General features: G+C 37.7%; 1 protein-coding gene and 1 non-coding gene across 2 annotated transcripts in view; one reads left to right on the top strand and one right to left on the bottom strand.

Moving 5' to 3' along the window:
• LOC125236063 (TOX high mobility group box family member 4-like) overlaps positions 1 to 20979 on the top strand; it is a 71742-nt gene that overhangs the window by 13063 nt on the left and 37700 nt on the right. The window lies entirely within an intron of this gene.
• On the bottom strand, positions 5099 to 5172 carry Trnas-cga. Its single transcript has one exon. It is a non-coding gene; the product is annotated as a tRNA-Ser (tRNA).

Raw genomic sequence — 20979 nt, 5'->3', positions numbered from 1 at the left:
CCCCCCCCCCCTCTAAATTTTGAACCATATGTTTAAAAAATATGAAAAAATCACAAAAGTAGAACTTTATAAAGACTTTCTAGGAAAATTGTTTTGAACTTGATAGGTTTAGTAGTTTTTGAGAAAAATACAGAAACTACGGAACCCTACACTGAGCGTGGCCCGACACGCTCTTGGCCGGTTTTTATAAAGTAGATACATCAAATTTATTTTTAAACATATTCAAATTCACATTACATTACACTACATGTACAAAGATGCAAGTCTCGCGACGCAGTTTTTTGTCTCCTACAAAAGTGGCTTAAGATTTAGTCATGTCACCATGTGTGTTAACCAGTCATTTCAGAATGCGCACTGCCAAGGAGTGGAATTCCTTGCCGGTTTCTATTTCCCAGCTCGTACCTATAACCATAGATTAAATATAAGAAGATCATACCATCCACCGCCGCCGCATACCGCCTAAGAACGCGCATACACTATACCACACATAGATGGCGACACAGAAATAATGTCTTGTAGGTTTCGATTATACCTACGTGTAGATGGAGTTAAGTGTCACTTTTGACATAGATTTGTGGCTCGAAAGTGACACTTAACGCCAATCTACAAATAATCGATGGCAACAAGGCATTTTTGGGTTATAGCCAATCAAGGGTGAAAATGCCCCGTAGCCGAATGGCATTCATGCGACGCGAAACGCCACCGAAACGCCGCAAAAATGTAGTCTGGATCTGTCGCGCCAATACGCAAAAACGATAGAGATAGATAGCTACGAAAGAGATACTATCGTGAGCGTTTCGTGAGTGTTTGTGCAATAGGCTATACGCAGTTACGCACACAGGCTCCTGTAGCCGAATGGCATTTCTGCGACGCGAAACGACACCGAAACGCCGTGGAAATGTAGTCTGGCTCTGTCGCGCCAATACGCAAGAGCGATAGAGACAGATAGGTGCGAAAGATATAGGTATTATCGTGAACGTTTCGTGAGCGTTTGTCCATTCGGCTACGCACACAGGCACGTCTCATCGTAGGCCATGTCTTCGCCTCGACTAGTCTGTGACCATGAACAAGTCTATTTATAGTAAAAAAAAACCTATTACATAATATGAAATGTCGTATGTTTTTATAACAACAACACCGACTTTTGGGACACGTAATAAAATGGCCCAAGCAAACGACTTCGTCATACTTAGGTACATATTATATAGGTGGGATGTTTTCGGGTAGAGGCTAATCAAGGACCATCTATATTTAGGACCAGTTCATTAAACTCATATTATTGTGCAAACTTTACCAAACAAGTATGGTTTCTTAAAATAACTTCGTTTCTAAATAAACCAACTTTTTACCGTATAAATTAAGTCTAGAGGGCATTTCCAGAATTTGGGACAATTGGGACCCCCCAATTAGCGTGTCGTTAACAAAAATTAACTCACTGTCAGTTTTGTGACGATAGTTAAGTAGAGGTATGAAATTTCAATAAAAATATTGTTTTTGTGTTAATTACATAAACTTTAATAATCATAATGTTGTAAGTATTGTTATTATTAACCAAAAATGCCATTATTACTTAATTTTAAGTACCTAAATATTTGCATGCGTAACTAGCAAAATATGTCTTTGTTCAGAAATATTGTTAAAATAACACCTTATTGTACCATATTTTTCGCAAATAAAGAATATTATTATATTCTCTTTATTTATTTTAATTCTTAGGCTTTTAATTCTTATTATATTATTATTATATTCAGAATGTGAAAAAAGTAAATTTTTAGACAGATTTTATGCTTAATTGTCGTCACAAAGCTGACAGCGAGTTAATTTTTGTTAACAACTTACGCTAATTGGGGGGACCGAAATTCTGAAAATGACCCTCTACGCGAACTTATTAATATGATGAAGAACGATATCAGTTTTTTGTAGAGCATGTGGCTAAAGATCTTATACGGATGTGTTAAGTGTGTCGTGCAGGTATCATTACACTTTGGTACTTTTTTGCACTATGTCTGGAAGTGTGAATTTGATATTGCGTCGCCCCAAAAATTACCGTGAATAAGGCAGGCAACAGACAGTCTTAAAATTCATCTGAAAAAATCATAATCTTACAAAAATCAGATCGAGTGCACGGAGTTCCATACAATTTGGCGACTGTCCACACACACTGTTGTTTTTTAAGATTATGAAGTAAAAAAAAAACAAATGAACATCAGTGAAAAAAAAAACTAACCCTGATTTTAATCTAGATAGAATCTACTTCGTTCAAAATGAAGGAAACTTGAAGAAACATAAACATTACTTACCTACCATTGATTTATTACCTACTCGCCGACCTTTTACTCTCACGGCCAGGGTATCAATAGTAATTTACCTATTATAAATAAAACTTACCTTGTCACCACACACACTGGTGACACACAGGCTCTATTGATAGGTACTTCATAAACGAATGACAAAGTTGCATTTTACACAAAAGAGTGCAAAGTAATTTCATATTAATATAAATGTAAAAAAATGGATGAACTGTATTATGTTTTACATAAATATTAACCTTTTCAAAAATTATGTGATTCACCACGTGGCAAAATATGTTTAACCTGCGTACTTTGAAACTCTCGCAATGTTCAATTAAGAATCCACATTCTAATCCACTGCTACGCTTGCGGTTCATATTGGAATCTTTCGCTTGCTCGGGTATCATATTGGCACAACTTGAAAAATAAATCAGTTTTTTTAATACATAAATAAATAATGCGCAAAATATGCGCTTTGTCGACCCAGTGCCGCAGTCTTCTTAAGGTCTCTGGCAAGTAGTAGCCTTATTCGCCAACAGGACCACAACAATATGGGCAGGATCTAATATTATTGGTTGCAGTTTTTGTAAGCTACATTCTTGTTCAGGTGAGCCCTGGTCTAGATCTGTACTACCCGTCCTTTGTCTTATTAGGAAAAAACGTGTGGTTTAGCGCTTTATCACAGTTGTGATTAGCGGGCAATTTGAAAGAAAAGCGAGTTCGCCGCGAGTGCGCAGCGAGTTGCCGCGTCTAGAGTCGAGACGTCATGCTGTATTCGTCAGCAAAATTTATTTCTATCCACTGCAATGGATATCGCGGCGAACACGCTGCGCACTCGCGGCAAACTTCGCTTCGCTCTCAAATCGCCCGTAAATCGCAAGTGTGATAACGCCCTTATGTCGCGGCGACATATTGTCACGCAAATCATGTCAGCCCTGCTGCAATGGCCCTCTAATGACAACACAAGGCGAGAATATAGATCGTGTCATCACGATGACACGTGCTTTTCTTCGTATTTGTCACGCCATTAAAGGTTTGGTGTAACAATTAGCGAGTCATTTGAATGACACGATCTAACGCTTCTAAGTTCCTAAATGATTTACGAATACTATATAATAATAATAATAAGAGACTCTCGCTGGTGGCTCAATCAAGGGTCAGATGCAGAAGGCGGTGATCTTGGACACGGCGCGGATAGTCCGACGGTTCCTCTCTCTGCAGCCCTAACCACCGCCAGCTTGGGCCCTGCCCCGCTGCTAGGTTATGTTTTTTATAATATGTTTTTATATTGTTTTGTAAATGTTTTTATATTTTATTTTTATATACATATTGTAAAACATCTAACCTAAGAAAGAAAATAAATACTGAGAATAATATAATTTCTTTATTCAGATTACTAGGATCTATTGGTTAGTAGGAAACATAGTGGCTTATAATCTATTGTTAATCATTAAATTCTAAGATTTTAATACGATTCTATATCAATACGAGTAGGTTACTCAAGTTCGAATGCGAGCATGTGATTTCATTTCACAATAGAACCTTGACTGAGACTGACTGACTGACTATGTGGAACCGGAATGTCTATTGACATTGGATGTGTGCGGCCGTTTTTATACAACCTCGTGATCGTAAGATTTTTTTTTAATTAAAAAAAAGCAATTATATTGTTGACTGAAATAGGGAAGAGTAGACAGTAAATAAGTTTTTCTTTGGCAAGTATTAGCACAGCGAGGAATGTTTATTTGAAATTTATTGCTTAGAGAGTTTTATTTTAAGAATTAAAAAATCGGCCAAGAGCGTGTCGGGCTATTTTTATGATTCTTTTACATTTTTTTTTACTTTTGGAGCGATTATTAAAAATGATTCCGGTAAACTCCTATTCATTTTTAAATACCTTTTAAACAATATATTACACGTTAGGTTATAAATGAAAAAAAAATACTACATGTAAATTGGGGTGCCCTAATAAAAAAATGTATTCCATTTTTTATTTTACCACTTTGTGTGTGGCTGTATCGGCACTTTCCATCGGGCAGGCAAGCATTGTCGCGATATATGATAAAACATTAGGCCGTCCCTATCGCACTATTTGTAAGTGCGATAGGGACGGCCATGCTCTCGGTGCAGGCCCCGAATGGCATTTCTGCGACGCGAAACGAAAACGAAACGCCGCGAAAGGTAGTCTGGCTCTGTCGCGCCAATACGCAAGAGCGATAGAGATAGATAGCTACGAGCGTTTCGTTTCGTGAGCGTTTGTGTTTTCGGCTACGTACCTGTTTCCAATAATAAAAAAACCGGCCAAGTGCGAGTCGGACTCGCGCACCGAGGGTTCCGTATCCGTACAAACTTACAAAAGTTACAATAATCTCATGTATCTCATATGTATAACGTTAAAGATTTGACTATAATTAACTACAGGTACAGCGCTATCTCTCGGCGATTTCGCTAATTTGCGCGACCTGTTTAGTATATCATTTTTTCAGGCATAATTCTTGATAATGTTAACCGATTTGGACAGTTTTTTCTTTCTTTAAAAGATATTTTTTTACATATAATCTCGTACTAACTTGAAGTTCGTTTTTTTTTCTTTTTTTTTCATAACTTTTTTTTTCACAACAAAAAAATCATAAAAAATAGTTTTGATATGTACAATTTCAGCTCTTTCTAACGATACCCCACTTGACCTAGTAACATGACATTTACAGTTTGCCCCCCTTTCATTTTGGACATTTTCTATAATGAATATTAAAGTATAAACTGAAATAGATACCATACACTAAAGAAAAAGCGATCAAGCCCACTGGTGGCGAAGCCGGGAATCGAACCCGGGTCTCCAGCTATCGCGGCTGACGTGTTCGACCGCTACACCACCCCGACCGCCGAGGTGCCCGTCGAAATTTCTCTAGTGTATGTTATCTCTGAAGGCTAGGCGCCTTTGACCAACTCTAAGGGCGAGCAATTTGTGCTTGCACCTCCTATATGAATCCTTTTGCTCTTTTTTTTGATCGCTTTTTTTTTGTTTTTATTTTTTGATCGCTTTTTTCTTTAGTGTATGGTATCTATTTCAGTTTATAATTTTTATATAGTAGTGTTACTACTTAAAAAAACAAATCAAAAAATCTAAATATATAAAAGAAGAAGCTGACTGACTGACTGACTGACTGACTGACTGACTGACATATCAACGCACAGCCGAAACCGCTGGTCCTAGAGATTTCAAATTTGGCACGTAGGTTCCCTATATAGTGTAGAGGAGCACTAAGAAAGGATTTTCCAAAATTCACCTCCTAAGGGGGTCAAATGGGGGTTCAAAGTTTGTATGGGGAAACAAGATTAGTTTGACTAATTTATTCGAAACTTCACAGGAAGATTCCTTAAGACATATGACTGAATACGTGTTTCAGGTTTTTTGAAAATTTAACCCCTAAAAGGGTGAAAAGGGGGTGATAAAGTCAAAAAATCAATATGGGTATCGTTTTTATGGTTTATCGGGTCGCTGATCACGATAAATACAACGTTTTTAAAATCTAACGAGGCGGAAGTGAAATACCTTCTCCCCTGTTGTGGTGCAATGGGGTTTAAATATCAAAAAAATATATAAAAGAGGATATTGACTGACTGACCGACATATCAACGCACAGCCGAAACCGCTGGTCCTAGAGACGTCAAATTTGTCAAGTAGGTTCCTTATATAGTGTAGAGGAGCACTAAGAAATAATTTTCCAAAATTCACTTCCTAAGGGGGTCAAATGGGGGTTCAAAGTTTGTATGGGGAAACAAGATTAGTTTGACTATTTTATTCGAAACTTCACAGGAAGATTCCTTAAGACATATGACTGACTACGTGTTTCAGGTTTTTTGAAAATTTAACCCCTAAAAGGGTGAAAAGGGGGTGATAAAGTCAAAAAATCAATATGGGTATCGTTTTTATGGTTTATCGGGTCGCTGATCACGATAAACACAACGTTTTTAAAATCTAACGAGGCGGAAGTGAAATACCTTCTCCCCTGTTGTGGTGCAATGGGGTTTAAATATATAAAAGAAGATATTGACTGACTGATTGACATATCAACACACAGCCGAAACTGTTGGTCCTAGAGATTTCAAATTTGGCACATAGGTTCCTTATATGGCGTAGAGGAGCACTAAGAAAGGATTTTTCAAAATTCTCCTCTTAAAAGGGTGAAATGGGGGTTCAAAGTTTGTATGGGGAAACAAGATTAGTTTGACTATTTTATTCGAAACTTCACAGGAGGATTTCTAAAGAAATTTGACCCCTAAAGGGGTGCAAAGGGGGTAAAGTCAAAAGCACAATATGGGTATCGTTTTTATGGTTTATCGGGTCGCTGATCACGATAAATACAACGATTTTAAAATTTAATGAGGTGGAAAAGAAATTTTCTCCCCTGTTGTTGTGCAATGAGGTTAAAATATCCAAAATAGCCATAAGTATAGCTTTAGTTTTTATCTTTACTTCTGGTTCAAGAGATTTCAAATTAACACGGAAGTTCCTTAGAGGAGCACTAAGAAAGGATTTTTTATTTTTATAGTTCACCTCCTAGCATGATAATTTGACAGGGGCAAGGACAGGGACAGGAACGGGATAGGGTTAGGGATAGGGATAGGGGACAGGGACAGGGACAGGGACAGGGACAGGGACAGGGACAGGGACAGGGACAGGGACAGGGACAGGGACAGGGACAGGGACAGGGACAGGGGGACAGGGACAGGGACAGGGACAGGGACAGGGACAGGGACAGGGACAGGGACAGGGACAGGGACAGGGACAGGGACAGGGACAGGGACAGGGACAGGGACAGGGACAGGGACAGGGACAGGGACAGGGACAGGGACAGGGACAGGGACAGGGACAGGGACAGGGGACAGGACAGGGACAGGGACAGGGACAGGACAGGGACAGGGACAGGACAGGGACAGGGACAGGACAGGGACAGGGACAGGGACAGGGACAGGGACAGGGGACAGGGACAGGGACAGGGACAGGGACAGGGACAGGACAGGGACAGGGACAGGGACAGGGACAGGGACAGGGACAGGGACAGGGACAGGGACAGGGACAGGGACAGGGACAGGGACAGGGACAGGGACAGGGACAGGGACAGGGGACAGGACAGGGACAGGGACAGGGACAGGGGACAGGGACAGGGACAGGGACAGGGACAGGGACAGGGACAGGGACAGGGACAGGGACAGGGACAGGGACAGGACAGGGACAGGGACAGGGACAGGGACAGGGACAGGGACAGGGACAGGGACAGGGACAGGGGACAGGGACAGGGACAGGGACAGGGACAGGGACAGGGACAGGGACAGGGACAGGGACAGGGACAGGGACAGGGACAGGGACAGGGACAGGGACAGGGACAGGGACAGGGACAGGACAGGACAGGGACAGGGACAGGGACAGGGACAGGGACAGGGACAGGGACAGGGACAGGGACAGGGACAGGGACAGGACAGGGACAGGGACAGGGACAGGGGGACAGGGACAGGGACAGGGACAGGGACAGGGACAGGGACAGGGACAGGGACAGGGACAGGGACAGGGACAGGGGGACAGGGACAGGGACAGGGGGACAGGGACAGGGACAGGGACAGGGACAGGGACAGGGACAGGGGGACAGGGACAGGGACAGGACAGGGGGACAGGGACAGGGACAGGGACAGGGGGACAGGGACAGGGACAGGGACAGGGACAGGGACAGGGACAGGGAGGGACAGGGACAGGGACGGGGGACAGGGACAGGGATAGGGACAGGGACAGGGACAGGGACAGGGACAGGGACAGGGACGGGGACAGGGACAGGGATAAAATGCAGGTGGCTCAGTGGGAAGGTATTAGTAAGTAGGCATCGGCGAGTATCCTGCATCCGTAATAACTATTACATTCAATGTGCTGTAAGAAGATCGTTGTTTGCTTGCCTTTTATATGTTTACGTTTGCAATAAGTATAAGCAAAATGGAAAAAATTGTAAGCGATAATGCAAGGAAGTACTTTCTACCCTACCGACCATAGCGTCGAGATACTGGCTATGTGGGTTGTATGAAGTTTCCCCAGTATAAATATTTAAATAGGTAAAATACATACATATTCGTACCTACTACCTACGCTGTGGTCGCTTTGTAACAATTCTACAATCATTGCAAGAATTTATTTTAAAGCAATAGTAATATGTGTAAGGTACAGTCAGCCAAAACCGGACCGTACAGCAAATAGATCAGTTACAATGGCCCTCCAGTCGAGAATTGCCCCGCTTTACCTTAATCGAAATAATCGCGGACATCTGTACCTACAAAGAAACCTACGGATCCAAATGAAAATCTTATTTTTTGTAAACGTTTCAATAAGAATACTTTTATTACGCGGGCGAAGCCGCGGGTAAAAGCTAGTAGTAAAGGGTTCCGTAGCAGCAAATATAATAAACCAATAACTTAACCAAAATTACAGTTAAATCAACCTATCTCAAAAACTATAAGAGATACTTTGATCAAACCAAAAATCGTTGAAAGAGTTAATTAGCATGCATCACCTCTATTTTTTTTAGAATTTTATACCCCGTAGTTATAAAAATAGAGGGGGGGACATACTTTTTACGACTTTGAGAGCTGATATCTCAAAAACCGTTCACTTTAAGAAAAATGTTTTTTAGAAAACTTTATATCATTTTAAAAGACCTTTCCATTGATACCCCACACGGGTATGTACATCGAAAAAAAAATTTTCATCCCTCAGTTACATGTATGGGGGGCCCCACCCCCAATTCTTTTTTTTTACTATTTAGTGTCATAATTTTGTAGCGGTTCATACAACACATATTCCCATCAAATTTCATCACTGTAGTACTTATAGTTTCCGAGTAAATCGGCTGTGACAGACGGACAGACGGACAGACGGACAGACGGACAGACGGACATGACGAAACTATAAGGGTTCCGTTTTTGCCATTTTGGCTACGGAACCCTAAAAATGTTCATAACTGTTCCAAATCGATAGCGTAATTAGTTCTCGAGATATTTAGGAATGTGTCAGACAGACAGACAGACGGACAGAGCGTCGCCATAAGGGTTCCTTTTCTACCTTTTTGGTACAGAACCCTAAAAATAACGTATTCTGAAAGGTCAGAACTCATAGTAGTCAGAGGTTCAGCCGGCCTAATCGAAATGACAATTGTTGACGCTAGACGCCGATCGAAAATCGAAACGCAGTCTGGCTCTGTTGCGCCAATACGGAAGAGCGATAGAGACAGCTAGCTACGATAACGATATTATCGTAAGCGTTTGTGCATTTGGCTACGTACTCAGGTATGATTGCGTTATTTCGTCTGCGCAGATGCATAGCCTAGACCTCTAGAAGTCTAGACCTAAAAGGCAATCAATACTGCATCCAGGTAACTAGGCCACGCCGGCGAGTCGCAACAGGTTATGAAGGAGTAATATTTTAGTCCATTACGATACAAGTGCGAAAAAAAGGAAGTTCGAAACGAATGGCGATAAATTAAAACACGACCGGAGGGAGTGTTTTGAATCGACAAGAGTTACGAATTTCCTTTTCGCACGTGTATCGTACGACGTTTTTCAGTACAGATGAGCCTCTAAAGTTTCAACCTGGTATATAATGAAGCGCTTCTCGCAGTGCGTAAAAAAAACCGGCCAAGTGCGAGTTGTACTCGCGTTGTAAGAGTTCCGTGCACTACAAGAAGGGCTTAAGTGCCTCCTTTTTAGTAGGAACTTAAGTCATTTTTGCAAATATTCGGTATTTTGAACAAAACGAAACAGAAATTAGTTTATATATGTAATATTCAAACGCGCTCACACAACTTCAAGAGATTTGGTAACTCCTAGCAGCGGCAGTGAGTGAAATTCGTAATTTGAGTTTTTTTCTTTTAAGTCCGACTTACGATTTAGGTACTGTAGTTTTCTAATAGGTTTGCCTATTTTCTTAAATAAATTGAAAATGACCTTACTAACTTTTGAAATGCTTATAAAAAGCTCTTTCATTTGATATGTATGTAACACAATACAGTTCTAGAAACTTTGATTTTCAATATTCACTTTTATCCCCCAAAAGTGGTCCATATATATACTTTTCTTAATTAAAATTACGCGTCCGTCTTTGGGTCACAGGTTTACATATGTGTGCCAAATTTCAAGTTAATCGGTTGAGTAGTTTCGGAGTGTAGAGGGCCGGATAAAATAATTTCTGCGTACTTTGCCCACCACTGGTCTATGGAATTAAATGGTTTCCTAAATTCCTACTATTATTATTTGTTAGCCTGTTATGTCCCACTTCTGGGTAAAGGCCTTCCTCTCTTTCTTCCCCGCGTCTCGGTTTAAGGCAATGTTTGGCCAATCTTTTCGAAAGAAGTCAAGATCGTGTCGCCATCTCCTTCGCGGTCTGCCGTCACGCCGCACTATGTTTGGTGTCCATTCGGCATTTTTCTCTTCCCACAAATCATTTGGCATGTGGTAGGTGTGTCTGACCCAGTCCTATTTAAGCATAGCGGCTGTCAAGACTACTTCAGTTACTTTGGCTTGGTTTTGGAGTCTCTCAAATAAACAAAAAAGTACCTATATGTTTCAACTATTGCAAACAATGTTTACCCTAGAAACCTTTATAGTCATATACCGTTATTACTATTAATTAAATACCGCGATGTAGGATGTAGGGCAGTACAACAGTAGAACTGATAACCTACATACAGCACTTCAGTTATTTAGAGAGCTCAAACATACTATAACGTCCATAACAAATATCAGCTAATTTAGATAATTTTGACGACTGGCCTGGCTTCGAATCTGGTGGCCGTCCGGCGGGTCGACCCAGGTGTCGCTGGGAGGACAGTGTGGTGGCGGATCTGTGGCAGCTTCAAGTCAGTGACTGGCAAGAGGCTGCGCAGGTTCGGGACAGGTGGCTATCTCTCGTTTCGGAGGCCAAGATTCACTTTGAATCACTGAGCCAAAATAGTCAGTTTTTTAGTAATCTATTTGGTGAGTTTGTAAACATTTAAAATACCATTTGAGATTTTTGCCAATAATATTGAATATTTAATAAATAAAATAACTACAACTTATAACCATTATACTAAATATAAATCGGGTACCGCTATCAAACATAGGTTCAATATTACCTAGTGAGAACTTTTTTTTTACAAAAAATACACTACGATACTGCAGGTGCAGACTACAGTAGAACGGATTGCGAAATTCATGTGAAATATTACTACATCACATTGAATATAAGCGCTTTTAGTGCTAAGCTTTAAAAGCTAATCTTATCTATAAACTAGCATAATCGCTCAAGATAATATATACACAAAAATTTAGGACATTAACATAACAGTGTTCTGTAAGGGCAATCGCATTAAACTCAACAAAAAAGTAAAATAAAAGTTATTAAATTGTAGAAAAAATGGAATCTTCTGAAAGTTCCCAAGAAGAAGTAATGGTAATGAGAGTATCGTTAAAACTATTTGCATTTATTCTGATCGCCGTCTTGCTACTTCTATGTCTTATTTGGGACTGCTACAAGGCTAATAAGAGAATGTAAGTGTAACTTTATATAAATCAATGTACATTAGGCAGAACTTGCGATTATTAATACAAGGAAAATTAAGGAAAGCTGTATGGAAAACTAGTATTTACACTGATAAACGTACTTATGTGATAAAAAAGTAACGGTCATTGTGAGCTTTTATCGGAACATATTAACAAAGTCGTCATCATAGATTAACGTTTATCCATTAAAAGTACAAATAAGTTGTGGTACCAAACTTTTCCAAGTTTACTGTAGTAAATTCGGGATTTGCAACAAAATGAATCAATCAGTTAATGAACAAACTAGACCAGAGGACGTACCAAAATCTGTATTTTTGCGGTTGATTTTGGCCCCGGTAGTTATATCTATTTTCTTGATATTATGGCTTTTGTGGAATTGCTACCAGAGCAACAAAAGAATGTGAGTAGTTACCGTTAAGGTTTTGTTTTTTTATTATTTTATAGTCAATGTTTGTAATATAATATAACCTTCATGTCAGTTTTTTTACGATGTTTGTAAAAAAAACTGACATGAAGGTTATATTACAATGGGAAATTGATGGATAATAAACTAAAAAAATTAAATTCGTTTATAAAAAAAAAGTTTAATAATACACAGAAACCAATTGTTTGTATGACTGCATCAAATCTCAAACCGTTGTACCTATGTGTCATGAATGTCATGATCATCCATGGCGTCTAACATCAAAAATACTTATGATGCATTAACACGTTCACTGCGCTACGGGGATTTTTGAATCCCGTACGCTGTCATCACTCAGTGCGGGTGAGAAAAATCGTGTTCACTCCGCTGGTGCGGAAGCTGTATTTTGGTCATTTTTACAACTCCGAAAATGACAAATATACATTTGGATTTCTGTTCAAAAGTATTATTTATTGATATATTAATTATGTACGGGGTCTCAGGAACCCCGTACCGACCAGGGAACAAAAATTACCTTCTAGTGCGATACGGGTCTCCTTGAACCCCGTAAAAATTGCCCGTGTGGTGTCGGGTTAAGAATTTCACCACCCCCTTTCTTCCCGTGGGTGTCGTAGAAGGCGACTGTGGGATATGGGTTAAATTGTGGCGTAGGCGAGAGGCTGGCAACCTGTCACTGCAATGTCACAGTTTCGTTTTCTGTCAACCCCTTATTTGCCAGGAGTGGCACTGAAACTTGAGTAGTTTCATGTGCTCTGCCTACCCCTTCGTGGGATAAAGGCGTGATTGTATGTATGTATGTAAAAATGAAGCGCTCGAACCACACGTTAGAACTACTATATTCCAAAAACAAAGGTTATCCCACACAATAAACGTCAAAATCACCACAAATTGACATCTAATTGCAGGCAGGTAATTAAGAATATGTTTTCAATATGTAAAAACGGTGGTGGTTTATCATATTTTATTTATCTTTGTTACTTAATTATATTAACTACTTTCACAAAAATACAAGAGTGCGAAGTATCATATTTTTGATGTGTAATTTTTTTATGAATACACCATATATATATCGATTTTTTATTTCCCATCACTACTAATTTATAGACCTTAATACATTACATGCGTTACGTTACGGGGTGAACTAAGCCCCGTATTTTTTAAATTTTAGTGCGATTCGGGGATAAAATAACCCCGTATTTTCTTTTCTATATAATTTTGTGAGTTTTATCGTACCCACGTGCGAGGATAATGAGACGTAGGATATTTCATACTCTTACAGTTAGTCGAAAAAAATATTGGAAAATCCAATATTTCAAGAACATACAGCGCTTTTAACAGACTTAGGCGTACGGGGCACTTTTATAGCCGTAACGCACTACGATGTAAACTATTACGGGGCGGATTGGGCCTCGTAACGCACTAGATTATGGGTTAAGGTTTTGGCTTGCCGCAGCGAACGTGTTAAGCAGCGTCCATTAGATTGCGGCACTTCCGCAAATGGCTAGTAAGTCCAATGCGAGAGTGGCAGCCGCGACCGCAAAGCTGGCAGGAGAATGTCGTGGCCGTGTCTATTTACTTAGTGACTAAGGTTAGCCCGCTGGGAAGCGATTTTAGAATCTCGCATTCGGGATTTTGTCACTAAAATACCGGTTGAAAACGGTGACGTGCTTATAAATTATTTTCAGTGTCAATTTTCTAAATTCGAACGCGTGAGACTCAAAAATCGGCCCGCTGTCGTCTTAGAGTTAAGAATAAGAATAAAATAGAATAAATTTTATTCGTAAACACACAAAAGAGAAAAATACTACAAATAGGAACACATAAAAACGATAAGGTGCTACGAAATGGTTTAACCTCAGCCTATTGCTGGCGAATTCCAGCGCTGGTCTTCCGGTTAAACCATTCGGTGAAAAACAATCACGACAGGTTAAGAAGGTTAAACGCTTCGTCGTGTGCAACCACTCCTTCACCCAGGGACTTCCGTCAGTGGTTGCGGTCTTTAGCCTCCATTTCCCAGACGGTAGGATTGACCCGAAAACACAACATGTCCTTAAAACGAAGCATAACTCGCCCGATAGGTCGTTTAGCGTAGTATACCTTTATTAACAACTTGAATAATATTCTCTTTACATTTAAATATCATTAACTATTTTACGTATTTAATTTATTACTAAAAACATTTACACGTCAATATTATCTACAGTTTTACAGTTTTAAGTACTACTAATTTCTATAAAGGTCCTTAAAAAAAAATTGCGATTTATTTAAATACTAATATTTATATATTATTACAGTCGATAATCAGCATTGACATTTTATTTCATGTAATAATTCCAGTGCGGTTTCATACTCAAGTAAGACACAACGAAAATAATTTCACAACCGCAAATACAATGAAAAATGTATTCGTAAACGCCAGGAAAGTAATAAAGCGGCTGCATGAGCATCACAATCACGATACAGAAAGCGCTTGTGACATGTAATAATATCTTGATCATTAGAATAATATTTTCGGTAGTGACCATTCTGACAGAGGTCAACATCAAAAGTTAGGTAAATGTATCAGTTATGGACCACGTGATAAATCGGGCACTATATATTATACTGCCCGGGCATTATGAATAATGCCTATTTTGAGTGGGCAGTTTGATAATAACTACTTATTCAAACGATTAAATTGCCCGGTCATCTATTCATAACACACACATAGCATACACACATAACATAGGTACCGAATAGCTGAATTTTGCCCGGGCATTATACATAATGCCCATCCTACAGCAGTCGCCTTGCTGAAATCAAAAATGTTTATAGTTTTAAGTTAGGTAAAGCCTTGGCTTGTTTTTGTACCAGTTCGGACCAAGTTTGAGGTTGGATTACAACAATTATTTTGAAATACTACGAGGCAATCTAATGTAATTTTAAAATAAATTGTTGTTGTTGGATCGTGTGGTGACGGGTTAAGAATTTCACCACCCCCTTTCTTCCCGTGGGTGTCGTAGAAGGCGACTTTGGGATATGGGTTAAATTGTGGCGTAGGCGAGAGACTGGCAACCTGTCACTGCAATGTCACAGTTTCGTTTTCTTTCAAAATTCAAAATTCAAAATATCTTTATTCATGTAGGCCTAGTTACAAGCTCTTATGAATAGTTCATTACATATATATTATGATCTTAATCTAACCTAATTATCACAGCAATTTACTGTTGTAATTATTGTTCATAATAATATTGAGTCTAAAATATACAATTTCATATAATTAATCGTTAAACAAAAAATATATACTTAGGTATATGTATATATAAAAATACATGTCTAGAATATTTCTAGGAAAAATCTATTGTCCAAAAAAATACAATAAGTATTAATTTTATCAACAATAATCATAAAAAAAACAAAAAATAAGAAACCATTTCGAATAACAATTAATCCCACGTTGTTTTATCTTTCATGTAGTCTTGCGTTGTATAATAAGCTTTTGAAACGAGTACACGCTTTACATGATTCTTAAATTTATTAATTGACAAGTCAGTAAAATATGATTCGGATGTTTATTATAAAATCGAACACAATTACCCATGAATGATTTTTTAATTTTACAGAGCCGAGTGAGGGGCACTGCGAGTTTATGTTTATTTCTAGTATTTATATTATGTACATCACAGTTTTTCTAAAATTACAAATGTTTTTATGTACATACATAATATTCTCATAAATATATTGACAATGCACTGTCATTATATTAATGTCCTTAAACTTATCTCTAAGTGAGTCTCTATGGTTCATTTTATATATTGCTCGAATAGCCCTCTTCTGCAGAATAAATATGGTATTTATCTCTGAAGCACTGCCCCAAAGTAAAATACCATATGACATAATGCTGTGAAAGTAACTAAAATAAACTAATCGAGCTGTTTTCACGTCTGTTAACTGACGGATCTTGTTCACTGCAAAAGCTGCAGAACTTAGTCTATTCGGGAGGTTAACAATATGGGGACCCCACTGAAGTTTAGAATCTAAAGTTATACCAAGAAAAACTGTACTATCTACCAGTTCCAATTCCTCATCCTTCACAACGACACTTGTTTGCTCATTCCTTACGTTACTATTAGTAACGACCCCTTATTTGCCAAGAGTGGCACAGCCCCTTATTTGCCAAGAGTGGCACAGCTTTAGTATTTTCATGTGCTCTGCCTACCCCTTCATGGGACACAGGCGTGATTGTATGTATGTATGTGCTCAATCGAATAAATAAAGGGTAGGTACACGTTTCCATATTCCCTAGTGTCGCCTGTATAATTAAGTATTAATTAAAATTAAATTAAAATAGCCTTTCTTACTGAGTTTTAAATTAAGTTTGAATTATCATTGTTGGCATTAAAGTTAAGTTTCGTATTTTGTTTTTGGTTTTATATCTGTTCTTTAGTTTTTAAATTAAGTCTCGTAGCTCAGTTTGCCTCCTGGCAAAGGCCTCTAAATCCCTCCAGTGTGTCCTGTCCATGGTTGCTCTTCTCCAGAATGGTCCCGCTGTTAGTTTTATTTCATCTTCCCATCTACAGAGCTGTGGGCCTTTCTTACGGCTGTATCCTCTGGGGTACCAGTTAGTGATCTCTTTACTCCACTTTACTCCTTTTTACGAGATAATTAAGTATATGCAATATATATATTCGTCTATGTGGAAACGCGTTTGCATCATCGGGGACTAAGGCAAAGTTAAGAGTAGAGCTTTGAGTGAGAATGAAGTCATAAACTGTATGAGAAGGATGTTAAAATTATTGTCCCTGTTCAATGTAAAATATAAAGGAACGGTAAATAGTAAAACGGCTAATAAACACCAAGGCAAATCATTAGCTTTACAATCACAAACATGGTCACCGAGAACTAGACACATGTAGAGCACACAGGTGGAGAATACAAACAATGGCAAGCAAGGCCTATCCGAAAAAAACACAGTGTGTACCTGGTCAACGTGATACATGAATATGATTAACTTGCAGAAGATGATTTTGAAAGATTGCTGCCTTTGTGCATTTTTGAGAAAGTACAATAAAGCGTACAAGTATATGAGATCAATCCGGGATATGTGCTCCTGCTCCACCAGCGTGGCATTGCTGAGTTCGCCCGTTGTGTTGGCGTGTACGTCAGCTCGAGGGATTACAAACATGATCGTGCATAAAATATTACGTCATTTTCCAGCAGATGTTGTGATTAAATCCAATAATATGTTTCCTTAATATAGTTGTTATCGCATTGATTGTGCACTGTCTGCAAACAAAAGCTTAGTTAATAACATTAAGCATATTATTCATTTCTGATAGGTACCTAATAAAAAATGTTAAAAACAACAAAACATTTTTGTACAAAAGTCAAAATTCGCAAGTTGCAATAATGTGCAATATTAGGTTAAGAAATAAAAACAGCGATTTTTATAACGATATAATTATTTTAAAAAGATGCGTTGTCTTTTCACAGAAATTAAAAATTTTGCGTTGTTTTTTACTCACGATGTATTTTTTTTTAACCAAAATGTATGCCCTTACGCCAAGATATTAAAATAAAAAAAACCGGCCAAGTGCGAGTCGGACTCGCCCACCGAGGGTTCCGTACAAACTTTCTTTCAAACTACCTAGTAAAAATAATCTCATATTTTCATATAACTCTAGTGACTTGACTAGAAGACAAAAGTATAGGCACTAATGAGTATTATTGTGTATAGCGCCATCTCCCGGTCAATTTGCTAACTAATTTGCGCGACCTGGTTTTTCAGGGATAATTCTTTATAATGTTAACCGATTTAAACAGTTTTTACTTTATTGGGCAGAAGATGGTTTACGTAACATCTCGTATTAATTTGAAGTACGATGTGCATCCGCAAGGGTGGGTAAATTGAAAGTAAAAATCTGAAAGTTTTTGTGAATAAAAAAAAAAGTATTCAAAATACAAACACGATTATATTTTTCCTGTAATATTTAGCATAAAACCAATGTTCACTAAAATTTTCATAATTTTTAGTTGGTAAACTTCGGAGATAAGGGGGGGGGGGACGGTATTTTTTTTTACATTTTCCTTTAAAATTCATTTTTTTTCCACAACAAAAAAAATATAAAAATAGCTTATTTACGTTCAATTTGAGCTCTTTCCAACGATACCCCATTTGACCTAGTAACTTGAAATTTACAGTTTGCCCCCCTTTCATTTTGGCCATTTTCTACAATTAAAATTAATATATTTAAAAAAATTATACTTTCTATTTGTAGAGGTTTACAATGTTCACAACTATTCCAAATTTTAAGTTGATAGCATTAGTAGTTCTCGAGATATTTAGGAATGTGACAGACGGACAGACAGACGGACAGAGTCGCACCATAAGGGTTCCTGTTGTACCTTTTTGGTACGGAACCCTAAAAAGAACAAAAAAAATCGTCTTACAAAACTCACATCAATTTTAGGCAAGTACTTACTTGAAAGGCAACCCACTGAAGTTTATTAAGTTATTCCGTTACACAATTTGATGTATTATATTATGTATTATTATTGTGTAGCACAATTTCTTTCAAAAGGTCTTGTTAAAAAAAAACATTCAGTTGAATTGAGAACCTCCTCCTTTTTTGAAGTCGGTTACGCGTTTCCACGTGTGACTAGTGTGAGCTATTGCAAGTCTGGAACTCTCTGCCGGGTTCGGGGATGATAAATAACAAGACCTAGACCTAGTACGCAAACGCGATACGCAATGCATTTTATTGATCTCCCACTAGACACTAGGGAATGCAATCTCGCAAGAGGAAGTCAATCCCGATATTCTGCTGGATTGATATTTTTAGCCCCGGGATCCTCGGTATTTGCGATATCAGTATCAAATAATAGTCATGTCAATATATAATTGTTTATTTAAGAGGTACTATGCCACAGGGGCCGTTTTTAGATTTATTTTAGATTTATTTTAGAATAATTTTAGATTTATTCAGGTTAATTTTATTTTAAACATAAATAATGTATTTGTGAACTACCTTTTAAGTTTCCATAATTATGTTAACTAAATAAATAACGTTTTCTTTTTAGAGGTACTTACAGTTAAAAGTAGTGGGATAGTTGTTATTTTGATTCTTTCTTGTCTTAATAAATATTTATATTATCTCAATATAGCGGAAACTTGAGGCTACTAAGATAAATTAAAAAAAAACTTTCTTTTTTATAAACATTTATTATGATTATTACTTAAGTAGTAACATTTTTACATACTTTAACACATCTTACATATTCGTAGATAAGTGTATCATATACCTAATACACTTAGCCCACACTACTTAAAGTGGCCACATTTGATGGTATATTATGTCAAACAAACTCAAACGTGGTAAAGATACTTTCAGTGGTGTTTATTAAGTTTTACTTAATACTGAGCCAACACCACTTCAAGTAAAACTACTTTAAGTTATGTTCATTAAGTTTGACTTAATATTGAGCAACACCACTTAAAGTGAAATAATTTAAGTTATGTTTATTAAGTTTTACTTAATACTGAGCCAACACCGCTTAAAATAGAATACTTTATGTTATGTTTATTAAGTTTTACTTAATAATGAGCCCACACTGCTTAAAGTTGCCACGTTCGATGGTATATTATAAATAAACACATAAACTCAAACTTGGTAAAGATACTTTCAGTGGTGATTATTAAGTTTTACTTAATACTGAGCCAATACCACTTACAGTAAACTACTTTAAGTTATGTTCATTAAGTTTTACTTAATAATGAGCCAACACCACTTTTTAGGTAGATGCGTTTTTCTTTTGGTTTTTGTAAGAACAGGGTATTTCTGTTGTATAAATAATAAAATATATTACATAATAGTTGCAAGTGGTTATGTTTTCAATTTATTTCTCAATTTCTAATACTCATAATCATCATCTAAACAAGTTGTCCGCCGCACCGGACAGTGCCAAATATATACAAAATACGATTTGTCCGCCGTGGCGGACTATGCCAATGTTGCGGTGACACGTGTTGTAACAAATTATTATATTGTTTTGTTTATTATTTTGATTTTCTTGTTTTGGTGGCCTGCTTTTATGCTTAGATTTTTTATTTAATCCAACAGCGTGTGGTGCTGGACCAAGCAGTTAAAATTTTGGCACTTTTAGGTATACGTAGTGCGCGGATATTGTGAATGTTACATGTCGCGCGAGGGGCAATAAACATTAAAGAAAACCGGGTAGATCAAAATTTATAATTTCTTTGTCTGCCCCGAACATTGATATAATTAATTTCGGGTAGTTTTTTAAAGTGAAACAAGAGCAGTGAAACACTTTAAGTTAGGTATGTTTATTAAGTTGGACTTAATACTGAGCCAACACCGCTTAAAATAGAATACTTTAAGTTATGTATATTAAGTTTTACTTAATAATGAGCCCAAAACTGCTTAAAGTTACCACGTTTGATGGTACATTATTCATAAACACATAAACTCAAACTTGGTAAAGATACTTTCAGTGGTGTTTATAAAGTTTTACTTAACACTGAGCCAATACCACTTACAGTAAACTACTTTAAGTTATGTTCATTAAGTTTTACTTAATAATGAGCCAACACCACTTAAAGTGAAACAAGACCAGTGAAACACTTTAAGTTATGTTTATTAAGTTTGACTTAATATTCAGCCAACACCGCTTAAAATAGAATACTTT

The sequence above is a fragment of the Leguminivora glycinivorella genome, chromosome 2 (genome assembly GCF_023078275.1).
Source record: "Leguminivora glycinivorella isolate SPB_JAAS2020 chromosome 2, LegGlyc_1.1, whole genome shotgun sequence".
In the NCBI taxonomy this organism is placed as follows: Eukaryota; Metazoa; Arthropoda; class Insecta; order Lepidoptera; family Tortricidae; genus Leguminivora; species Leguminivora glycinivorella.
Note: the sequence above shows the minus strand (reverse complement) of the source record. Positions and strands in the feature narration are given on the sequence as shown.